A 6,707-nucleotide genomic window follows, 5' to 3' on the forward strand; every position below is an offset into this window, starting at 1 on the left:
AAATCACAATTAATACTCCACCGAAAATGACAAGAAAACATCGTGCTCCTTGGGAGTAATTTCTACCGATGACGATGGAATACCGATTCTTTAACAGATAGAAAATGTTGATTCGCTCTTCGTCCAATGGTAGAAATATTCGTGAAAGCTCCTCGTTCATAGGTGGTGGGAATTCACCCAGCGCTCTCAAAATAGCATCCAATTTCCCCATCATATTTAGCCACCCATGGGCGAGAAAACCCAGGGTGGTTATGGTTGGTATAGCACCTAAGCCACATAGAACATATAGGAACCAGGCTGTTCTGCAATTGAAGTAGGAGATTCCTGAAACAAATGCTAGAGTGTTCTGCAATTGAAGTAGGAGATTCCTGAAACAGTTGATAGAAAAATCCATATGATGGCAAAATAGTAGTTTGCGAGATCCAGAATCAATCTGTGGTGGGAATCAACTTTTGATGCCATATCTTCGTTTGATCTTGTCAAAGTATTGAATTCCTCGCTCACATTTGTCAAATTCACGTCGACTTGAATTTGAGAATGAGTAATTACCTCCACATTTTGAGACTCTACAGTGTCTTGAGATTTTGGATCCGCCATCTGCCATAAACGAAATTGTATGAATGTAACATAGGATTATATACAAGGTGAAAATTGAGGTTTGTTTCAGGCAGGTAGTTGCGTTGGCGGCAATGATAACCAGGATTTTAAATCTATTCAAGCTAAATTTATTTTAACGAAAACCAAAATCATACATATCAATCTCACCTCACAACTGCTGACTGAGATATAATTTACAATATATTTAAGGGTAAATTGCTGCAAAATCCCCATGTCCAAACTTAAATGAGTGTTCAGTCCCCAGGTAAGAAAATTTTTATTGCAACTCCCTAACGCAAAATATAATTTTTCTGCACTTCCTACATCAAGAAATTGACTTATTTGCCCCTCATTTCTCTCAATATATAGCTCAGGGAGTGAAAATTAACTTTCTACGACGCAGGGATTGAACATAAAATTTGGTTTGGATTTGGGGATTTTATGATAGTTTACCGTATATTTAATTGATTTTTTGATAAATAATATAATATAATATAATATAATCTTTTTTATTATTAATAAATAAGAACTATTTTTTAATAATTAAATGAATAAATTAAAATTAATTAATTAATACAATAATATTATTTTATCATGTAGAATCGTTTTTTGTCTAAAGGGGGCCGGGCCACGCAGCAAGGGGGCGACCCTACCAAGGGGGATTATTCTATGCTACACCTGGAGTAATTCTCTCCCCATGATGTGGTCAAATTACAATCATTGGATCATCAACACATATGTCAATTTTTATAAAAATATAAGGGTTTCACGTGATCTAATGATATTGAAATAGGGGAAAAAACACTCCCGGTGTAGCATAAACTAATCCTACCAAAGGTGTTGTTGTATCCGCAATTGTGATGAGTGTGCTGCACGTACCAATTAAATTTTGTTATTTTCGGGAGAGTGATGTCACATGTCCCTATTGCTCATCTTTTCCTTTACCCATTTTTGGGCTTCCCTTTTGTTCTTATTCACGGTTGTGCCACTGCCAACTAGAACCGTCAAACGGGTACCCATGGCGGGACGGGCCGGCCTATAAAAAATCCATTATTTGACGGGTCGATGGCGGGCCAACCTAGGGATGGCAATGGGGCGGTTCGGGGACGGGGATGCCTTCAGGCCCGCGGGCCTGGGCGGGCCAACCCACGCGGGTCGCGGGCCTATGAGGGTTGGCCCATCTAGGCTCACCTTTTGTTGGGTTGAAATTTTAAAATGTGTGGCGGGTCGGGCCAACCCGGCGGGCCTAACCCAAATTAACTGTTCTACTGCCAACCTTGGACCCCAAGGTACCGTGTAAATTGACCCCAGAAATCAGATCAGAATTTAAATCATTTATTTTTTAATTCCATGTTTGTAACATAAGAGTTCGTTTGAAGTTGGATTTAAGATAAATAATATATTATAATAAAAAATAAATAAAAAATGATAGTTAATATATGATTTGATTTGATTGATTATATATTATATGAAAATAGTAAATTACTATTTTATCTTTTTAACAATTAATAAAAATATGAATAATATTATTTATAGAGGGTAATATAGTAATTTAAATTTAATGATTTGATTGATGCAAGATAAATAATTTATGATTTGATTGATGTGAGATAAATAATTGAAAGATAGATAAATAATATGACAAAAAAACGTGAGATAGATAAAATAATTTATATATAGATTAGTTATAGATAACTTCAAACACACCCTAAGAAGATATTTATTATTAAGAATATATACGACCGTATTTATATCAATGATAATATTATATTTTTTTCTAAAAAATTCAAAGTAGACATAAAGTTAAAAGGAATTATTATTATAATTATTATTATTATTATTATTATTATTATTATTATTATTATTATTATTATTCAGTTATGGATAAATACAAATTTATGAATATATATTTTATCATAAAATTATATTTTTTAATATATTATATTATAAGATCACTGAAAATATTGAATTTGATCCACCCGTAGTAAAATCTGTGAAAATTTCACGTTAAAAAAATTATTCTTGATAGATAATACATATGATTTCAATAATATTTTCACTTTTTTTGTTATCTACTCGTATTTTCTAAATTTTTCAAAAATAATATTAATAATATATAGGGAAAATTGCATATATCACCCTTGTGATATCCCGGGTTCGCTGATAACCCCCTGTGTAATTTTTTTGAGCTAAAAACCCCCTGTGTTTCCGGATCGATAGCACACGCACCCCAACTTAATTTTTAGTCACATTAAAAATAAAAATGCCAAAATTACCCCTACATAAATAATAAAATATGTCACCTATATCACTCATTTTTCTTCCCTTCCTCTTTGCCATCACCGATATCTTTCATTTTCTTCCATTTCTCTCAGTCAAACCCTAAACATATGAACTGCTGAACTTTCAATCGGACACCAGGAGGTCAAGTGATTGCTCATCTTCAAGACTTGTATTTCGTAACTTAATCTGGTAAGTTTTCCTTCGACTTTCTTTTCACCAACTTTTATGTTTTGTTTATTGGTTGGTTCGTTGATTGTGTTATTATTTTTGCTCGAAATTTATGTTTTTATTTCTTTCAATTACAGTGTACATTGAGGTATCTTTATTGAATTGATGGATTCGACGGTTCGGATCGAAATGTGGCTTGGTGGGAAATTTGATGAGAAGTGTTATAGAGGTGGATTGAAATATGTGATTCCAAGTGCCGATCTTGATAGGTTTTGTGTCGATGATTTGCCTGATATGTACAAAGCGGCTGGTGGGCAGGTAACAAATGTGGATTTTTACTTCAAATTACCAAACAGGTCATTTGAAACAGGAATTGTGAAGATTGTTGGGGATGCAGAGATTCGTACTATGTGCAATTGCTTCAAGAATTTCAATGTGATAACATTATGGTCGCAGGAGAGAAAATCTATTCCAGCTGAGAATACGGTTGGACCAACTGATAATGCAAATGCTGATGCAAATGTTAATGATGAAATGGAGATGAGTGCTTCATTTGGCAGTGACCCGATAGATGATGATGAAAGTGGAATTGTTGGAACACCAGTTGGAGATGATGATGAACACTTGTTAGAAGGTAGCTTTTCTGAATCCGATGAGGATTTAGATTCCGAGTTTTTTGCAGGGATTGATGCAATGGATGAAATGAATAAAAGACAACTAGATGCTCAACAAATTGAAGAAACAGAGTTTTGGTATAATGACTTGGAGATAGATGAAGAACTTATTAGTTTGGCAAGTTCTGATGAGGATCATGTTGGTACAAAACATACTGTTTTCTCTGAAAGAATGAATATGAAAAGCTTTGAATTTCAGGTGAGTATGAAATTTAAAGATGTGACTGAGTTTAGGAGCGTTCTTACCGATTGGACAGTTAGGGCAGGAGTGGAGTTGTTGTTTATAAAGAATGAGAAAAATAGAGTCACTGCTGGGTGTAAGGCTGGATGTGAATGGAGATTACATGCTAGTTTGGTCATGGGAGGACCAACATTTCAGGTAAATACACTTACTGGAAAGCATTCATGTGTTAGGGCCACTACCAACAAATTTGTCACCTATAAGTATTTGGCAAAAAGAATTGAAATGATTGTAATCGAAAATCCTAGTATTCCAGTGGAAAAGCTTAGGAGGACTATCATTAGAAAATGTCGTATTGAGGTTAACAAATACAATGTGTACAGAACCAAGAAAGCGGCTCTAGAGAAAATGAAAGGTAGGATTAAGGCTCAATATTTAAAACTATGGGATTATTGTGAGACTGTTAGAAAATACAACCCAGGTAGTAAACTCATATTAAGAAGAGATCCTTCATTTCATGTTCCTACATTTTAGAGAATGTATTTTAGTCTTGAGGCATTGAAGTTTGGATTTTTAGCTGGTTTTCGACCTGTTATAGGTCTTGATGGATGTTTTTTGAAAACTACTTATGGTGGGCAACTCTTAGTAGCGGTTGGAAGAGATGGGAATGAAAATATTTTTCCAATATCAATGGCAGTGGTACAAGTGGAGAATTATGATAACTGGAGATGGTTCATCAATGAGTTGTTGGAGGATATTGGAGAGGGTAGGTGGACATTCATCACTGATAGACAAAAAGGGCTATTAGAGGCACTTAGTGAGCTTGCACCAGATTGTGAACATAGGTTTTGTTTACGCCATTTGTACCAAAATTTTTCAAGAAAGCATGCTGGTGTGGACTTGAAGGGGCTGTTGTGGGGAGCAGCAAGCACAACAAACAAGAATGACTTCACAATCTGGATGAAAAGAATTGAAACAGCCGATCCAAAGACCAGTCCAGATTATGAAACTGCCGCTGAATGGTTAAGGAAAATCCCTCCAGCTCATTGGGCCAGGTCTCACTTCCCTATTTCATCCTTTTGTGACGTTATTGTCAATAATATGACTGAATCAATTAATAGCTATATTTTGGAAGCAAGAGACATGCCTATAATCTCTATGTTGGAGTGGATCAGAACAAAACTAATGATCAGAATTCAGGTGAAGAAGAAAGAAATTGAAAAGTATGTAGGCGAGGTGTGTCCAAATATAGTTAAAAAAGTGAATGAGTTTGAAGAAAAGGGCAGAAATTCACATGCACTCTTTTGTGGAGGGATGGAGTACCAGGTTCAAAATCCGAATGGACAGTATATTGTTGATTTGGATAAAAAAGAATGCAGTTGTGGGATGTTTCAGTTGTGTGGATATCCATGTTCACATGCTTGTGCAGCAATTAGGGAGAATAGACTTCAAATTTCGGAGTTTGTTCACCAATACTACAAAAGAGATTCTTACTTGAGGACATATTCTCACATGATCCACGCAGTACCAAGTGAAGATTATTATTGCAAGACAACCTATGAGTCACTCCAGCCACCAGAAGTGAAGAAAAGATCTGGGAGGCCTAAGGAAAAAAGGAAAAGAGGGGCAGACGAGGTGAAAAACACATCGACAAGACAAGGGCTGACTCACACATGCTCTAATTGTTTACAAGCAGGCCATAATATAGGCAGCTGCACAAATCCTAGATGGGTATGAACAGTTTTTTATTTATTTATGCATGCATATGTAATTGATGATAGTTTACTGAATATGTTAATTATGAACTAGAGCACAACTTCATCAAGGAATCAAAGAACAGGGAGAAAGCAGACAAGATCCAAGGAGGTAACATTTAAAATTCAATATTTATGTTTATAAATTTCTAACCTTAAATTTTAAATTTTATTAGGCCACCTCCATAACAAGGAACAATAGAGGCACAGGTACCCAACATGCGGCCTCATCACAAAGGAGCACAGTTCCTGAATCCATAACAAGGAACAATAGAGGCACAGGTGCTAACATGCGGCATCATCACAAAGGAGCACAGTTCCTGAAAATTCACTTCAACCATCTTCGGCTTCAAATTCACAGCAACCACCATTAGCCACACAACCACCACAATCCTCAATGGCACAACATCATCGGGTTCATATGATTTTTAATGCTAATTCCAGTGCAAGTGGTACCGCAAGTGCAAGTGCGAGTGCAAGTGCAAGTGCAAATGCAAATGCAAGTGGTCATGCTAATGCAAGTGCAAATGCAACAGCTACTGCAATGGGAAATGAATTCGCAACTGCAAGTGCAAATGCAAGAGTGAAGAAAACCACAATATCAGCTGTTTTGGAAAAAATCAAAAGGAGAGCAAGAGAAAGGGCTGGACTTGCTTTATAAGAAAGACTGATTTTATGAACTTTTGTGATTCAAGTACAATTGCAACCTTTATTTTGTGTACTTTTGTTAAATGAATGGATGTACTAAATTTATGAATGGTTGCACTAAGTTAATGAACCTTCATTTTGTTATTTACTTTGGTGTATTGAACTTTCATTTTGATCAATGAATTATGTATTGAACCTTCATATTCCAACAGAATTAGAGTTCATTCTATTAGAAAATGCATTGAATTACAACATTAACATCGAATTACAGTAAAATACATTCAACATAACTTCATAATTCATTAAACTTCTTAACAATATGACATAAAGCCACAAATTACAGAAAACTTCTTAACAATATGGCATAAAGCCACAAATTACAGAAAACTTTTTAACAATATG

Source organism: Henckelia pumila, chromosome 1 (genome assembly GCF_033568475.1).
Source record: "Henckelia pumila isolate YLH828 chromosome 1, ASM3356847v2, whole genome shotgun sequence".
NCBI lineage: Eukaryota > Viridiplantae > Streptophyta > Magnoliopsida > Lamiales > Gesneriaceae > Henckelia > Henckelia pumila.